Below are 18,754 nucleotides of genomic sequence, written 5' to 3'. Positions count from 1 at the left end.
TACCTGGAGATAACAGAGCAGCTACTTGGAAGAAGTTCTGGGCAGCCTGCATTGTACCTCTGGGATAACCAGGCAACCCCAGAAGAATGACATTGGAAATAGCCCAAAGCATAATTGAGTGCAGTTTAAGGGCTTGGGGGCAGTTAAGTAGTGCAGTGGATAGAGTGCTGGGCCTGTTTGCCTCAGTTTTCTCATCTGGAAAATGAACTGGAGAAGAAAATGGCAAACCACTGTAATATTTTGCCAAGAAAACCCCAAATGGGGTCATGAAGAGTCAGATACAATTGAGAAATGACTCAACAACAACATAAATGCCTGCTCCCTTTCTTCTCTCCCATCTCCCATTGTCTGTCAGATGACATATAAAGCCTAGCATTCAAGGCCCTCTACAATTTGGCCTAAATCTACTACTTTTTTTATCCTATCTCACAGTATTCTGCTTCAGAACCTGCCCCCCCCCTTTTTTCCACTTCAAAAAACAGTTATTAAATGTCTACCATATACAAGGCCTTATGCTAGTGGCTGGAAATACAAGGAAAAAATGAAGTAATTCCTGCCCTGAGAATTATATATATATATATCTTTGATTTTACCTCTCAGGCCAATTCTTTCACTTAAGTAATTATTGGCAATACTTCTATTCACCATTGCCTGGAACCTTCCTTAAATTACCATGTTTTTACTAAACTGTGTCCCCTTTGTATATGGTATGTGCCTTGAGAACAGGGATCATTGAAGCTTTGTCCTGGTATCTCCAGCAGCACAGCAGGGGTCCCTGAATTTGGGGGCCACCAAAGTTCTGATTCTCTGGAGACCTTGGTGTTCCAAGATTCACTGTCTGCAATATGATGCTATATTCACTGGTGGCTTATTGATACCAACTAGAGCTTCGTGTAACCAGGTCAGGGGTAATAGGTTGGGATTATTCTTGGCAAAGATACTGGAGTGGATTGCCATTTCGTACTCCAGCTCATTTTACAGATGATGAAACTGAGGTGAACACAAAGTGCTGAATAATAGGAAAAAGTCGATCCAATTTCTCTCTTCCTCCTATTCAACTCCAGGTCCAGCTCACTGTGAATGTCCTTTTATGTTTTAGGCAAAATAGAACTACTCTCTCCAGTTCCATAACTTTATATGAGCCATCCCCTATGCCTGGGGTGGACTCCCCCAGTAGTTCTAGATAATTACACCTTCCCTTCCTTCAAGGCTCAGGTACTACCTCTGAAGCCTTTCCTGATCTCTCAGCTAGCAGTAATTATCCCCTCCACCAAAAGCCACAGATGTGAAGTGACTTCCCCAGGGTCCCACAGGTAGTTAAGTGACAGCTAGGATTTGAACCTAGGTCTTCTGATTATAAATCTGGCACTCTCCTATACACATTATATTCTGTTCAGTCATTTCAGTCGTGTCTGACTCTTTGATACCTCATTTTGGGGGATTTCTTGACAAGATACTGGGGTGGATTGTCATTTCCTACTTCAGCTCATTTCACTGATGAGGAAACTGAAGCAAAAAGGCTAAATGACTTGCCTAGGTTCACACAGCTAGTAAGTGTGTGAGGCTAGATTTGAACTCAGGAAGATGAATCATCCTGACTCCAGGCCCAGTGCTATAAGTGCTGCCTCTTAGCTAACCTTTACTATACTCTAGGTCAGGAGTGAGGAACCTGCAGTCTCAAGGCCACGTGTGGCCTCTAGGTCCTCAAGTGCAGCCCTTTGAGTGAAACCAAACTTCACAGAACAAATCCCCTTAATAAAAGGATTTGTTCTATAAAACTTGGACTCAGTCAAAAGGCCACATCCAAGGACCGAGAAGGCCACATGTGGCCTCGAGGTCACAGGTTCCCCACCCCTGTTCTAGACACAGCTTTTCAGCACATTCATATGTGCCTTCTGATCCATAGTACATGATAAGCCCCCAAGGACAGGGAATGTGACCCATCTGTGTATCACCCATAGTGCCTTGAACCTAGTAGTAATTTAATACATATGTGTTGTATTAAAGTGTACTCCTCCAGTAAGACAGCAATCAGGGAGTTTACTTTTGTTTTAAGTATTCCTGGAAGAAAACCTGGTACTAATCTGATTTAAAATAGTTTCCTTTATGGACCACAAGGAAGGGTAATCTGATGAGTGCTCTTGGGAAACAAATGAAGTTGCCTTGGGAGCACAGAATCAGAGACCATAGATGAGTCCATCTAGTAGAACCCCTTTGTCTTACAGAGGAAGAGCTGAGTCACAGAGAAGTGCAGTGACTTACCTACGGTCATGCAGGCAGGATTTGAACTGAAGTTTTCTGATACCACTTCTCTCTCTTTCTACTACGTCATGCTTCCTCCATGGGCTGAAGCCACAATAAAAGTGAGACAGGTTGGATCATTTCAGGGGTCCTCTGTGTGACACAGGAAGCTCTATAATTTATCTAACCTCCTTCAAAGGGTGATCGATAAGCCTGAGGGTAATAGTTTTGCCTCTTTTCCTTTTCCTTACTAACTGAAAAAAAAAAACAAAAACGAACAAACACACAAACACACACACACAACAAAAACCGAGAACTCTCATTTGTTCAGGGTTTACCATAGTCAGCCCACAAAATTTATAGCAATTTCATAGACTTGATCTCCTTTAATCATCACAATGACACTGTGCAATAGGTGGGGCTGCTAGTATTACCCTGGTTATTTGTTTCTGCATGTTAGGAAACAAACTCAGGAGGGTCATAGATAGTAAATATTAAGGCCAGGACCTTGTGCATAAATATGAAATGAGACCACAACCAAGAAATCATTTATGGTGCCCTGAAGGCTAGAGAGTGCAAGAGTAACCAAGAGAATTCTCCTTTTGCTGAACAATCCTTCTCTGATAGTCTTGACAAGGCTATATTCGCCCATGGATTCCCCCTTGCTTCTTGGCCCTGGTAGGACCAGATGTTCCCAGTTAAACAGTCTGCAAATACAGGCTCATTTCTACTGGGCTGACCAAGTTATTTTGACTTTGAAAAGGAAGTAATGCTGCAAAAAACAAGTTGGAAATCTACTGTAAGTCTAATGAAAAGTCATGTCACTTAATTCACCCATACAGGTAGTCCCCTAGAGTGATCTTTGGCCCACCTACTCTAAGGGTATAGACTGAGCCATTTCTTCACTATTACCTGTCACCCTAGGGTTGTCTGATTAGCATATCCTAACTGGAACTCCCTGATTATCAACCAACAATTTCTACCCCTTTTTCAGTGGGACTGATCTGATCCTGGCCATACCTAACCCCCTATATTAAGGGAAAAAGGGAAATGCAAGAACCATCCTAGCTCCTAGTCCTCAATATGGCCAAAACTCTGATGCTACTTTCCTCCTGAGGGTGACACATCCCGGTGGTGTATCTTCCCCTGCCTGAACTGTCTCTGGTCATGAATATATTCTGAATAAACCTGCCTACTTGACCAGATTACTGCCACCACAATTCTTCCTGCTTACTAAGCACCTAATGGTGATTCTTCTGGACATACTCAATCCTTGGTACTGTTAGGCAATTTTCCTTCCCACCCCGACCTTTTAAGCAGCTCCAGTATGGGACTTTGGTCATCTCTTTGGTAGTTCATGCAAATGAACAGATAGTAAACAATTAAATATTAAGCAGTGACATCTCCTAGAACAGCCTCAATGTTACACACTGGTGGGATTACCTTCTTTTGGATTTGTTGAACCCAGTGCTCATGCTTGCTTCCATAGTTTGAAATAGAAAATGTTGTACCTTAGAGGAAGTGAGATCATAGAATCATAGATTTTTCTCCCCGTGCCTTGAACTTTCTCCTTCCTCACCTGTGCATATGGTGGGCAGAAGAAGGTATCTCTGAAGAATTTTAGTATTGACTGTGAGACATGAGAAAGTCTGGCACAAGACCATTCAGCATGGCATGCTCATATCAAAGAAGGTGCTGTACTCCATGAGCAAAGCAGAATCATAGGAAAACATGAGCTGTGCAAATCCAGAGTCACTCTCACTCTAAATGTTCCAAAAGATGTCAAGATATTTGTAGACACCCTGTTTTCCAGAGTTAAGGCCCAGCAAGCAAGTTGTACCTGAGCTTGGCGTAACAACAATCCTTTGAGCTCACGCTCTGGACAAGCTCAACCACAGCAAAATCCCAGAATTATTTCATATAATTACTGTATTGCTTTGACCTGCACCAGGTGTTCTCTGAGCTCTGACAAGTACCTGTTGTATCCATATTCTGGTCATGAAGCCCTTCTGCAAATCAAACTTGTCACACTGTTGCTATTACCCCTCATTGTCAAGGCTACAGCTCACTGTGCAGCCATGGCTATAAATATTGAGATCTCCCCACACTGCCTCGGGTCCCTTCACTAAGGGCAGGGCCCCATCGCCCGTGTCCTTGCTTGCAAGCCATTTCCCTCACTTTGAAATTAAACTTCTGTTTGATTCCTGACTCTCCTGTGTCTAGCATGCTCTGTTTGGCTCCAGCCACCCTCAGGTTAGAGTCTGGCTCAGTCCAGTTGATGGTAATTGGTGGCAGAAGTGGGATTAAACATGGAACCTGAACTCTCCAGTACCAGTGGGAATGGAAATAGGCACCACCAGAAACTTATTTCTCTGTAGTCCAACCCCACCTCCTCTGGTGAGTCCTCTGCCCTTGTCCCTACTCCAATCCTCCGAGCTCTCGCCTTGGTTGAGCTCACCATTCTTTGTGAGGAAAACTCTAAGGCCCCTCTGGTAACCCAGTTCATCCTGGATCACACTGGTAAGGATATACTTTCTTAAACTATACTTTCTTAAACTGCACACCTCTGTTAATTAGCCTCTCTGTCTGCCTCTGCTTTTTTTAAACTGCATGCCTCTGTAAAGTTGTGACTATGTGCCCTGGTAGTGTCTTAAACTGCCTTGGTAATTGTGTGCCTCTGTAAAATTAGAATTGTAATTGCATGCTTTGTTAGAAATTTCTGTGTCTGTTTGTATCTGTTTTGTTGTTTTGTCTGTGTTTGTGTCTTTGTAAAATGTAAAATGTCTGTGTTGTGATTGTGTTGTGCACTAGATTCTGTTACTATTGAAAGATTTAAAATATATCCAGCCAGAAAAACTTCTAAGGGCTGCAGCCAAAGAGTTGAGGACACTGGGAAAGATTAATGAACTTTCATAGTTGAAGCAATTGTCCCAGTAAACAGAACTAACTCTCACTTTAGACATTCTGCTGGGGGTTAGGTTATAAGGAAAAAAGACCCCTGCAAGACACTTTTTTCCCATCATTTCAGCTTTGGTTATGTTGGAATTACAGAAATAAAGTCAGATAATCAAAGTCATAGAACTGCTGGAAACATCTTGGTAGATTAAGAAGTTTGGAGATTAATCATTTTAAGATTGCAGAGAATTCCTGGGATTTAGGGTAATTCCAGGAACTCACTCCCTTCTAAAATAACTTAGTAAGTTTTGGGGTACCACTCTATAGAATTTGTTTTAAGGAAAAGTAAAGATTAGATTTTATAAAAGTTTTAAAAGTAAATGGCAAGATTAATAGCTTTATTGTTCTAGGGCAATGAAGAAAGGCAACTAGTGTGAAGAAAGAAAAAAAATAGGTAAACAGTTTTCACCTTATAGCAACCTCTTGTTAACCCTTCCTTGACATTTCTGACAATGACAAGAGAAATGATTGTTTAAACCAGAGACGCTTGTGATTCTCCCAGTCAAGAGACCCTCTTCTTGTTAACCTCTCTCATCCCAGATAGATTCCTAAATATGTGTTGAAAAAAATGCTAGAAAAATGTAGGGAAACTTGAAATACGTTTCTGTTACAAAAATTTATTAGCTGTGTAATCTTAAGCAAGTTTATTGTCTCTGTCTGCTCCAGTTTCCTGATTCGTAAAGAGAAGATAATAATGGTACCCTCCTCCCAGAGCTGTTGTGAGGATCGAAATGCTACAATGATTGTAAAGTGCTTTAACACAGTGACTGGCATGTGCTAAGCACTACAGTATTATTATTTCTTTAACTGAATGTAATTATTCCATACCTGATAACTCTAAAGTGGGTTTAAAGTGCCAAACGTAACAAGATTAATCATTTTTACATGCGATAATTTGGAAAACATAATAAGATTAATCATTTTTGCATGTGATAATTTGGAAATTAACTGAATTGATGTCATCTAAGTTTTAGATCATGTTTTAAATACATGATACTATTTATGTTATTATTGTATTTCTAAATTCTCTCATGTGGTGAAATTTGAGATACCATAATAACAGAAATGCTGTTAGACAAAACATCTTAATAATTTGGATGCTCATGAATTAAGCTTAAAGGGATGTGATTAAAAATAGGTATGTGAAAACTGTTAAATATTTAGTGAGGTATATTTTGTTATAAAGCAAATAATAATAATATATAATAGTTTTTCATTTGAAATTATTGGCTAGTATGAAAGTGAATAGGGTTTAAAGTTGTAGCTTCAATACATTAATGATGAGTCAACTATCAGGTATTTGCTGTATGTTTGAAGCCTCAAAATATGGGTAGGTTTTTTTTTAACTTTTTTTTTTTTTGAGGCAGTTTGGGTTAAGTGACTTGCCCAGGGTCACAGAGCTATTAAGTGTCAAGTGTCTGAAGCTGAATTTGAACTCAGGTCCTCTTGACTCAGGGCTGGTTCTCTATCCACTGTGCCACCTACATGCCCCGAATATGTGTAGTTTTAATTTATAAGTAAAGGATAAATGAAATGTTAACTGTTAGGGAAACATAAGGAAAGATATTCAAGCCCTAAGTTGTGTTTAGTGAAATTTTACTATTTAAGATAAAAATCTTGGGACTGTAATTTACTACTGTTTTGAGTTTTGATTACAGGGATAGTTTTCTGAATTGTCATGAAACCAATAGTAGAAAATGGCACATGCTGCAGTCTGGGAACTGCTAAAAGTGTTGGGAGCAACCTTGGCACAGCCTAGGTATTTTTCCTCATTGTGCTAATTCCTTTCTGAAAAGGAAAATTCTCACCTGGTTAATCCTGAGCCTTGCTTTTAACACCCTGTGACTACATGATTGGCTGTCAGATATGAATTATGCCTAGAACAAAAGAAAGCTAAGGGAGGTCCCCTCCCTCCCCATTTTGATATATGGCATTGTTTTAACTATATCCCTCTTTACCCTTTTATAGCAAATTTCTATAATCAAGGAGTTTTGTAAATACAGTACTAAATCTGTTAAATAATTGGTATTGGAACATCTCTGAGTTACTATAATAGAATGCAAGTATGAACATCTTACAATTTTAACCTTTATTGTGGCCAAATTTATAATATAGGGATATCCTCCTCAGGGGGGAAATGTTTAACAAAGTAATAAGACAAAAATGTAATGTAAAAAAAATTCTAAATAAATGGAATAGTAAATTTGACAAAGCAACAAGATTAGATTGTTTTCTGTAAGAACTATATACATATGTATATGATTGACTTCCAAATTTATCTGTCATGGAAATTAAGGCTTTAAGTATGTTTTAGTAAGTTCTCAAAATTGGATTAAGATTTCACACATAAATTGTGTTGATAATGGCAAAGAAAGTGAAATTATTTTCCCATTATTACAGTATCTGTCTGATAATTTTAAAAGGCAGAATAAAAAAAATTAAAAGGCATAAAACTCTAACCCTAACCCTAAATGCACATGCATTTTATGGTTGAACCCTCGTGATATTTTTTTTTAAAGATTCTTATACTAGCTACTGGATTTAGGTAATGAGAGAAAGAGCAAGTGGCATATAATCTAAAATTCTTGGAAGTTTCAAAATTGGAGAACCAAATTTAGAGATATTATTAGCATAATTATCTAGAAACCTCTCAATCTGGAACCAGAGAAGCAGAGCCCCTTTTAGAGCTGTCCTGAGAATAAGCAGATTGTCCAAGAAAAGACCAGATGACTACATGAGACTTCTGGGACTCAAAATGTGCTGGTTAAATGGATATTGATAATGGGTCACTAGAATACAAGGAGACTTGATTTTAGTTATGTTTAAGTTTTCTTGGTTACCTTGGTGACATGTAAATCTGCCTTCTCAGAACTAGACCATTGTGAGACCTCTGAGTACTTTGATCTATACCTGACTTAATGTAATTATGCAATTATGTGAATTGTGGGAAAAAAAACACTTCATTGCATTGTTTGAACCCAGACTTGTGTTGCTGGGAAACTGGATCATCTCTCTGTGCTGTTTAGAGATCCTTAACCAAGGACTTATGTTATGCTGACCAGAAACTCAGATCCAGAGACTGATAACAAGGAGTTTCCTCACAATTGTCAACCCATATATCTTTTTTCTTTTTTTTTTTTTGGTGAGGCAATTGGGGGTTAAGTGACTTGCCCATAGTCACACAGCTAGGAAATATTATGTGTTTGAGGCCGGATTTGAACTCAGGTCCTCCTGACTCCAGGGCTGGTGCTCTATCCACACCACCACCTAGCTGCCCCAACTCATACGTCTTCTAAGGGCCCCTATCAGGTTCTTCTGACTACTCCCACAGATGTCAAACTTGTGGGTGTGGACTCTTGGATCATCTGAAGAAAGCACTTGCTCCTGAGTGGATGGTAGAACCCTCCAGGGACTTCAAGGTCTGTCTAGCATGAACCTCGAAGCAGCCAACATCCAGATAAGACAGTTGTCCCGAGATTCTGGATGAAAGCTGAGTATACTGTCCTAGTTTTTTCTCCTCTTCCCTTTTGTTATGTGTGCAAACACCAAGGCCCTGATTCAAGCATGTGTTGGCATTTTCTCCCTCTACATTCTCGCCCCCCCTCATTTTGCTGTTTGCAACCAAACAATGGCTAACGGTGATACCTGGGACACACTTCCCCAATAGGTCCCCTCAAGGAACTGACCCTCTGGGATAAAAATGCTTGCCCTGGCCCAACCGGCCCCTGATGGCATCTTGGCTTATACCTTCCTCTCCCTTATTAGCCAGAAGGGTAGATCCCCTCCCTTTGGCCAAAAGGGAAAATGTCAAGATATTAGGAGACACCCTATAAGCAAGCTGTGCCCTGAGCTTGGCATAACGACAATTCTTGGCTCTTACCCTTTGGATCCCAGAATTGTTTCACATAATAACTGTATTGCTTCGACCATCATCAGGTGTTCTCTGAGCTCTGACAAGCACCTGCTGTGTCCATGTTCTGGTCACAAAGTCCTTCTATGAATCAAACTTGTCACATTGTTGCTGTTACCCCTCATTGTCAAGACTACAGTTCACTGTGCAGCTTTGGGTATTAAGTATTGAGATCTCGCCACATTGCCTTGGTCCCCCCACTAAGGGGTAGGGCCCTAGCATGTGTCCTTCCTTGCAAGACATTTCCCTCACTTGGAAATTAAACTTCTATTTGATTCCTGACTCTCCTGTCTCTAGTGTGCTCTCTTTGGCTCTGGCCACCCAGAGGTTAGAGGCCAGTTCAGTCTGGATGAGAAGGACCACTTGTGCCCAATCACTGGTAGTGCCTTCCAAACTTATATTGGTCAGCTGAATATACTGTACCTTGACTCCAATATTGTGATGTCATTAGTCTTCTTCAAAAATGGAGGTCAAACAACAAGGCTTCCGTGGGATCCTTCAAGTCTCAAGTAAAAGTTTCACCTACTGCAAGAAGCTTTTCCCAATGTTCCTTAATCTCACTGCCTTACTTATGAGACTACCCTCAATCTATGCTGTTTATATCTTGTTTATATATAATTGATTGTATGTTTCTTTCCCCATTAGACTGGGAGCTCCTTAAGAGCAGGGATTTGCCCTGTCTTGGCATAGGGCACATCACATAGTAGATGCTTAATAAATTCTTGTTGACTCAACTTGGAAAGTACCTTAGAGACCATCAAGTCCAATCCCCCTCATTTTACTGATGAGGAAACCGTGTTTGAAAGAAGTTAAGAGGCAGTTAGGTGGCGTAGTGGATAGAGCACCGGCCCTGAAGTCAAGAGGACCTGAGTTCAAATCCGGCCTCAGACCAAACACTTGACACTTACTAGCTGTTTGACCCTGGGCAAGTCACTTAACCCCAATTGCCTAAGAAAAAAAAAAAAAAAAAGTTAAGTGACTTAATCAGGATCAAATAGCTAGAAGTACCGAGATAGGATCTGAAACTAGATCTGAGGTCAAATCTGGCCTCAGACACTTCCTAGCTGGGTGACCCTGGGCAAGCCATTTACCCCTGTTTGCTTCAGTTTCTTGGTCTGTAAAATGAACTGGAGAAGGAAATGGCAAACCACTCCAGCATCTCTGCCAAAAAAACCCCACAAAGGCTCATGAAGAGTCAGATACAACTGGAACAACTGAATAACTATTCCCTATGCCATGTTACCTCTCAAGATCAAAGAGGCTTGTTTAAAAAAACAAAACAAAACAAAACAACACATCATTTCTAAGAATTTCTAGGTGATGCTACTAACACTAGGACTTCTGGAAGGGACCGAAGGACTCATTTAATTCAATCCTTTCATTTTCAGATTGAGGAAACTTAAACCACCAGCATCACAATGGAGACTTTCAGGTGGTTTCTTTTGGTGGATGCAAGGCTACTATAGACTGTTCCAGGAGAAGCATCTTTAGGACTGAATAGAAAGCTAATTAGAATATGGATCATAGGATTTAGAGCTAGAAGAGACCATGTAGTCTTCCCCTTTAACTTACAAATGAGGCAAGTGAGGATCAGATTGATTAAGTCACTTGATCAAGTGTTCGCACAGGAAAGCAAGTCGCAGAGCCATGGTTAGAAGACCAAGGTCTTTTGGCTCCAAATCTAGGGCTCTTTTACTCGTACCATGTTGCTTCACAGATGCACAGATAGCCATTTAATATGTAATGTGCGTGCATCACACACACAAAATGTCCCAAACACTCCATCTAAAGAATTGGAAAATATCCTGAACTTGGAGTTGGAAGATCTAGGTTCAGGTTCCAGTTGTGATATTTGTAATCTGTGGGACTTTGGGTAAATCCTTTAATCTCTATGGTCTCCAATTTCCTCAATCTGCAAATGAAATGATTGAATTAAATGAGTCCTTCAGTCCCTTCCAGTTGTCCTAGTGTTACTACTATCACCTAGAACGTCTTAGAAATGATGCTATTTTTTTTTTAAACAAGGCTATACAACCTATGGTATACTGTCCAAAAAGGCCTCTGGGGGCTAGAAATTTGAGCTGTTTTAAAATGTCAAGTTGCTAAATGAAAGGTGCATTTCATTTTCATCATTAGATGGGACTTCGGAGGTTACTTTCTCTACACCCTTCAATTTACAGAGGAGGGAAAGGTGAAGCCTAGATTGGGGCCTAAAAAAGTCCTAGAGAAATAAAGGGACTTGTTGTAGGGACTTTGGTAAGCTTTCTGCCCAGTGAAGAATCCTGGGAAAGCTCAAATCCCCTGAGTCACTCTGTAAAAGTAAGACCTGAATAAAGGGTGTAAGCCCCTGCTCCCCTAAAGATTTGAATGTGAATTTCCCAGGATTTCCCCCAGGTCCAGGCTCCTTCATTCCCTCCCCTCAATGCACAGTCCAGCTTGACCAAGATAAGAACCCTAGGAAAACCCACTGCACTTTATATTTTGGACCCCTCCTTCCAGCTGGGGCCATCCAGTGGACGCGGTTCCATTCTCTCTGCCCTTCATTATTGAGAGTATTTCTCCTCCATGATGCTAGCATGCATGACTGTGTCTCTGCTGACTCTTTTTTCTTGGGTTTCGTACTTCCTTGAACTGTGTACCTCAAAATCTTGAACCTTATTCAACCTGTATGTATTAAGACACTTGGCCCAAGGTCACTCACTCATTCACACAGTAAGCATTTAATAAATACCTACCATGTGCCAGGCACTATGCTAAGCACTGGAATGGCAGAGCCAAGATTTGAGCTCATTAGCTACGACTTCCACTCTTTCTTCTACAACACACTTCCCCTATGAGTTCTTCTAGAACAAGGATTGTTTGGTTCTTGGTATTTTTTTCTCCCTAATGCTGGGTACCTAGTAGGTGCTTAACAAATGCTTGCTTTACTCTTTGACCCAGCAATAGTGCTTCTAGGGCTGTATCCCAAAGAGATCATACAAAGGGGAAAAGGACCTACATGTACAAAAATATTTATAACAGCTCTTTTTGTGGTGGCAAAGAATCGGAACCCTAACCTTAAATGCCCATCAATTGGGGAATGGCTGAACAAGCTGTGGTATATGAATGCAATGGAATACTATTGTGCTGTAAGAAATGATGAGCGGGCAGACTTCAGAAAAGCTTGGAAAGACTTGTACTGTCTGATGCTGAGTGAAGTGAGCAGAACCAGAAGAATGTTGTACACATTAACAGACATGTTGTGCTATGACTAACTTTGATAGACTTAGCCCTTCTCAGCAATGCAAGGATCTAAGACATCTCCAAAGGTCTCATGATGAAAAATGCTATCCACATCAAAAGAAAGAACTATGGAGTTTGAATGCAGATCGAAGCATACTATTTGCTATTTTTTTCTTCTGTTGTGTTTTGTTTCCTCTTTCTGGTGGTTCCTCCTATTGGTTCTAATTCTTCCTTACAACATCACTAATATGAAAATCTGTTTAATAGGAATGTATATGTATAGCCTTTATCAGATTTCGTGCCATCTTGGGGAGGGAGGGGGAAAATATTTAAAACTCAAAAGCTTATGGAAGTGATTGTTGATCAATCAAAATAAATTAATAAAAAATAAAAATAAATGTTTGCTTGCTTGGTTCAAGTACTGAATGTCTATAAAAGTGTAACTTGGCTGTCTTTTATTTAAGCTTCTCTACCTGATTTATTTGGAAAAATTTTTTTTAAAATGGTGGCCTGAGTTCCCAGGATTAACTGAAAGCACCCTTCCCTCCAAATCCACACATTAGACCCGCTCAGACACTAAAGAATGAAAAAGAATTTATAAAGCTTTTACTTTATGCCAGATCCTGTGCTACATTATAGGGATGCAAAAACAAAAACAAAAACAAAACCAGAAAGACATAGCTGTCTTAGTTCCTGCCCTCAAGGAACCTCCATTCTAATAGTTGAAGGTAATGAAAATAGGAGAAAGGTGTTTTGGTCAGAGAAGTCAAAGGAATGATAAATGACTAGTCATAGAGCCATTGTTTGGCATGTCCTTTTTAGGATAGTCATAATCAGTCAGTCAACTAGCATTTATTAAACACCTACTATGTGCCAGGCATTAACTTTTACAAATATCTCATTTGATCCTCGAAACAACCCTGGGAGGTAGATGCTATTGTTATTCCCACCTTCCCATTAAGTGACTTGTCCAGGGCCACTCAGCTGGGAAGTATCTAAGTCCAGAGTTGAACTGGGGTCTTCCTGACTTTAGGTCCATTGCACCACCTGGCTGAGGTGTTATATATGGTGGATCATTTTTACTTCTCAGCAGTTCATCACAGTAGCTGTATGATAGATGGTAGTAGTATATCACCATTTCTTATAGAGGATGAAATTGAATTCCCCAAAAGTTCAGAAGACCAAGACCAGTTACCGGATGGCAAAATAAGAGTCAGGACTTAAAAAAAATAAAAATAAAAGGCCTAAAAATCTCAGGATGCAGCTCTCAGTGGGGCTCAGCATCTCTCCTTACTGTGGACCAAAATAATTAGCCTCTGATGTTCCAGCCAAGGAGTGAGCAACATGAATCGGGTTTTCGGTAGCATTTACCTACTCCTAAACATCTGCCCTCCTTTCTTGTCTCTCCCCCTCATAGAATCTTAGACTTTTGAGTGTAGGAAGAGCCTTAAGGATCTTCAAGTCCCAGCCCTATCACTTTGTAGATACGAAAATTGAGGACTCATCCAGGGTCAGTGGCAGTTAGGACTAGAATCCCTACTCTGGAATCCCATCCCAGTGTCCTGGGGACACTATGGCATCCTTCTTATTCTTGTTTCCTCTTTTACTCTCCCGTATCCTTTTTTTTCTCCCTTTTCCCTTTTTGGACTTAACGGTGACATCCCTGGCCCTTCCAGCATTACTCAAGGCTAAAGGAACCGTTCATGATTGTTTTCAGTTCTGTAGGATTAACAGGATTAGAAGCCAGGAGAAACCAAGCCTGGAGAATCTGGTTAGATAAAGGCCTCTAGAGGCTCTGGCCAGCAAGATAGTGTTTAAATTCAGATAGACTTCCACTTGTCCCTCCCATAATTACTTTGGTCTTTAAGGATTTCTCATTTTTTTTAAGACTTTCTCATCCAGAAACTACCTTAAACTGAAAATCCTTCAGCTTTCATGCTCAAGTTCTCTCGTTTTAAAGATTCTGTTCTAACTGGTTGGTCACTACTGCTATTTGGTGGGAGAACACTCCTTTTACACCTCTTCCGTCCTTTTCCCCCAATAAAGTACTCCTGGGAGTTTAAAAAAAAATGCAGAAGAGAGGAAGAACATTCTTCCATTCACACCAAAGGAAATTAAGAATTCTGATTGGGAAAGGGAGTATATAGTCTGAGGACAGGAATTTTTATGCCAATGCTACTTGCCTTGGTTTATGCCACCACTTCAAAACTCTCTTGGGTTGGTACAATAGCTCCTAACTGGTCTCCCTGCTTCTGGGCTCTCTTCTCTTCAACCCATCTCCCACAGCTGCCAAATGCAGAATACTCAAGATATGCATCTGACCATACACATATCTTTGTTCTCCTAGACTTGGACTTAATAGTGACACCTCTGGCCCTCCTGGCATCACTCAAGGCTAAAGGAACTACTCTTGTTTTGTTTGTTTGTTTTTTGCTAGGCAATAGGGTTAAATGACTTGCCCAGGATCACACAGTTAGTAAGTGTCAGGTGTCTGAGGCAGGATTTTAAACTCAGGTCCTCCTGACTCCAGGGCTGGTGCTCTATCCACTGCTCCACCTAGCTTCCCCTAAAGGAACTACTCTTGATTGTTTTCAGGTCTGTGGGATTAGCTGGGTAGTGGAAGGTGGACAAGGTCAAGCCTGGAGAATCTGGTTAGATAAAGAGCTCTAGTAGGTCGGCCTAACAAGATAGAAATGCAAGTAACTAAAATCCAGGTGGAGATATGGATTTTAGGGTGGGGGAAGGTGGGTGTGGAGTATTAGCATAGGCAGATACAAGTAAACAGGGGAAGTTAGAGTCTGGGGGGATTAGGAAGAAGGGATAGGAAATCTGGGGTAGGAGTCCCATGGGGAGGGCAGTGGTCTAGGCACAGCAGACTTGGATAGCAGAGCCACAGGCCAGGCTTAGAAAGATTGACAAGAGAAGTCAGGAACCCAGGCTTAAAGGGTGTGGGCAGAGTCAGAAACCAGACCCAGCTTCTTCTGAATAGTCATGATGCTACCAGTGGCAGAATAACCTTGGCACTGAGCCAACTTCTCCTGAAAGAAGGGTTTTTATGTGCTCTAGCCCAGAAATTAAGTTAGAGGGTGAGTAGGATTGAGGCACAAAAGCATACCTAACTGCAGGAGAAAGGGCTGAGGTCAGAAGAGAGTGAGATAAAGTTAATCTTCTCATTTCACCGAGAAAGTGAGGCTCGAATAAATGAATGAATGGAAAAGCAAACTCCGTTGACCCCTAAGCACATGTGGAGCTCCCCAAAAGGGATTAAGCACACAGGGTGGGCTGATGTCAGTCCCTCAATTCCCACATGACTCTCCACGGTTCTGACAATATACACAGGGATATTGCTTTGCCCCATGGGGTTTTGTGGTCCTTTGTAGCACTTTTAGGATTGTGCTTTTCTTTCAAGGGCAGCACTGGGGGCGGGGGTGGGGGGAGAGATGAGATTTCCGTTGATAACATAGAGTCTCCTTTTCTGGACTTGGATGTGTTCCGCTTATCTCTACTACTGGGGGTCAAGGAGTCAATATATATTTATGTTATTCATTTCTCTGCTTACGGATTCTCTTTTTTAAAAATGGAAACTTATGATTGCCAAAGGGCATCATTTCAATGTGCCTCCATTGCATCTGTGACTTCCAGATAAGTCGCTGCCTATCCACATTGACTCAGGGTTGTTTCTCTTCCTCTCCAGAGACCTAAACTTTTCCACAAATCACTACTAGAATTAGGAGTTGCCAGATTTCCTTTCATACAAAAGAGGGAGTAACCCAATAGCAATGAAAGAGAGGGAAGGAATGGGGAGGATGAGTTCATTTGTATACAAAAGGGCCACAGAGGTGGAATCATCTTCTCCTCCTGGCTCAGACCTCCCCTAAAGAGGGGAAATTTTTCACCAATTCATTGGGAATACAAGCTTTGGGCCAGTCTCACTTCAGGAGGCAAGTCAGAAGAAATGCATAGTTTCCACCGGCTGCTTTTCTAATATATGCCCAGCAGTCCTTGACCCTCCTGGGGTTGGGGGGGGGGGGGGCGGGGGGGGGGGGATGGGAAGGAGAAGTGCAGCCTCTGCTTCCCAGTATTGTCAGCTTGTAGGACTGTGGAAGAAGGGGGAGGGAAGCCAGCATCCAGACGTGTGGTACCCTGCATGATTCTTCTGCTTTCCTTTCTTCAGAATGGGTAATAGGAATAAGCATATTTTATAGCACCTAGTATGTGTCAGGCACTGTGCGAAGCACTTTACAATTATCTCATTTGATCCTTACAACAACCCTGGGAGATAGCTGCTATTATGATCCTCATTTGACAGTTAAGGAAAATGAGGCAAACAGAGGTTAAGTGACTCACCCAGAGTCACCCAGATAGTAAATCTCAGGTCTTCCTGACTCCAGACCCAGTTTCTATCCACCGCACCACTTAGCTACCTCTGGTTGCTCATTCTGCCTCCTCACTCTCAGAACTCCACCCCCACCCCAAACTATACCAAAGAGCTAAGTCCAAGCAGGTCACTCACTAACTGGGAAACTTGGGATAGCATTTGCTTCAGCTTCTTGTTTCCATAGCAACACTTACAAGAGAGGTGCTACACATAATTTCTGAACACATTGGACTCACGTATGAGGTTTTAGGAATTTTGCAATAGTTGGACCTGGGGCAAGGATGTAGCCCTCATTGGTCTAAAATATCTCAGGATTCTCCCTGTTAATCCTTTCAAGGCAATTTCTGTCCCTTTTTCAAACAAAAACTGCCCCAATAATTTTCAACATTGCTATTTCTATCAGACTGGCCCAGTTTCCTCCTCTAATCAGGGACTCCTATGCAGCTTCTTGGGGTGGTCTAACAAGAACACTGTGCCCTGATTCTTAGCCATGATAACATCATGAAATAATCTAGATTCCATTTAGAGGACCCAGCAGGCAACAGGTGCCAAGGGATGCCTCTCCTCATCTTTCCCAAGGATGTTAGGCTGAGCCCCTCCAGCCCTAACACCTGCTCCAGGTAGACATGGCTGTTCATACCACTTGGATGAGAAGGGAGTCACTGACTAAAATGCTTCTGGTAAGCTGGAGAATTTCTGGGCCTTACCTTCTTTCCAGCCACTAATAAAAACAAAAATGTTTTTACAAAGCACTTTACATATATTATGTCATTTTATCCTCACAACAACCCTATGAGGTAGATAGTATTACCGAGGCCAAGAGAAGCCAAGTGACTTGCCCAGGATCACATAGCTAGTTAGTATCTGAGGCAGGATTTGAACTCAGATCTTCCTTATTCTAATTCCAATGCTGTACCACTTAGCAGTACTAATCCATAAGGTCTGCCAGAACTTATTGTCTTCCCTATCACTAGTTAACCCTCTAGATGCCCTCAGTTATTGCTATCTGACCTGCCAATGTATCCTAAAAACCCCTGGGTTGGGCTATCTGGCCTGTCCTACACATGTTGTCTCCCCCAATTACTATGTGAACTCACTGAGAGCAGGGACTGTCTCACTTACTTTAAAAAAAAAAAAAAAAAGCTTAATCATTTAGCAGTTTTTTTTAAACAAATGCTTAATAAATACCTCCATTCATTTCACATTCACGTACACTAAGGTGATTTTTAAAAAATGAAGACTATTAAAGACTATTATGGAATAAGATGACTGAACAGAATGTTGTCATTAGAATGGCCAGGCTCTGCCCTAGAGAGTTTAGAAGATACATCTCCCTCCTTCCTTCCTTTCCAGAGGCGGGGGTGCATATCTTGTCAAATATGACTTCTGTAAAGCCTTTTTTTTTCCTTTTTCCTTTTATTCTCTTACAAGCGATGGCTCATTGGGTAGAGAAGACTATAGGGATATATTCAGAAAGGAAAATGATGTAAAAACAAAGGATTAACAACAACAACATAGATTCTTTCCAAAAGAATCTTATGGACTTGAAATCAAAAAAATACTTCTGCATGATATTTACATGTGTGTATTTTATTTATAAACACATACACACACATATGAAATGCTTATGCAAAATATATACATACCCCTTAATTCTGTCCCAAATGAATCTCTGGAAATATTCCAAATCCATGTTAGGTATTTGGTTCCATTACTCTCATTAGGTTCTTCTACTTACCAAACTGTACGTCACACATGGGTAAACTGGGCCCAGAAAGGTAAAGTGACTTACCCATAGTTAAAATAGAATTGGTTAGCAGAAGAACCAAGATTAGACGCCAGGTCCTGTTCAGGATTCTTTTGCTTCCTCCCCTCCAAATGCTTTGTCTGTTGCTGTACATAAAAGAGCCCTAGACTGCCTTATGATGAAGTCTAAACAATCCCCACCATGTCAATGGATGCTGGGCAAGTGTCCCATCCTTCCCAACTTTCAGTTCATTCTTCTGTATAACAATGGCTACCATACTTCAGTTCCAACTTAGGCTAAC

The sequence above is a fragment of the Vombatus ursinus genome, unplaced genomic scaffold, assembly GCF_900497805.2.
Source record: "Vombatus ursinus unplaced genomic scaffold, bare-nosed wombat genome assembly UNPS02014778.1, whole genome shotgun sequence".
NCBI classification, from domain to species: domain Eukaryota; kingdom Metazoa; phylum Chordata; class Mammalia; order Diprotodontia; family Vombatidae; genus Vombatus; species Vombatus ursinus.
This window is presented reverse-complemented; position numbering follows the sequence as displayed.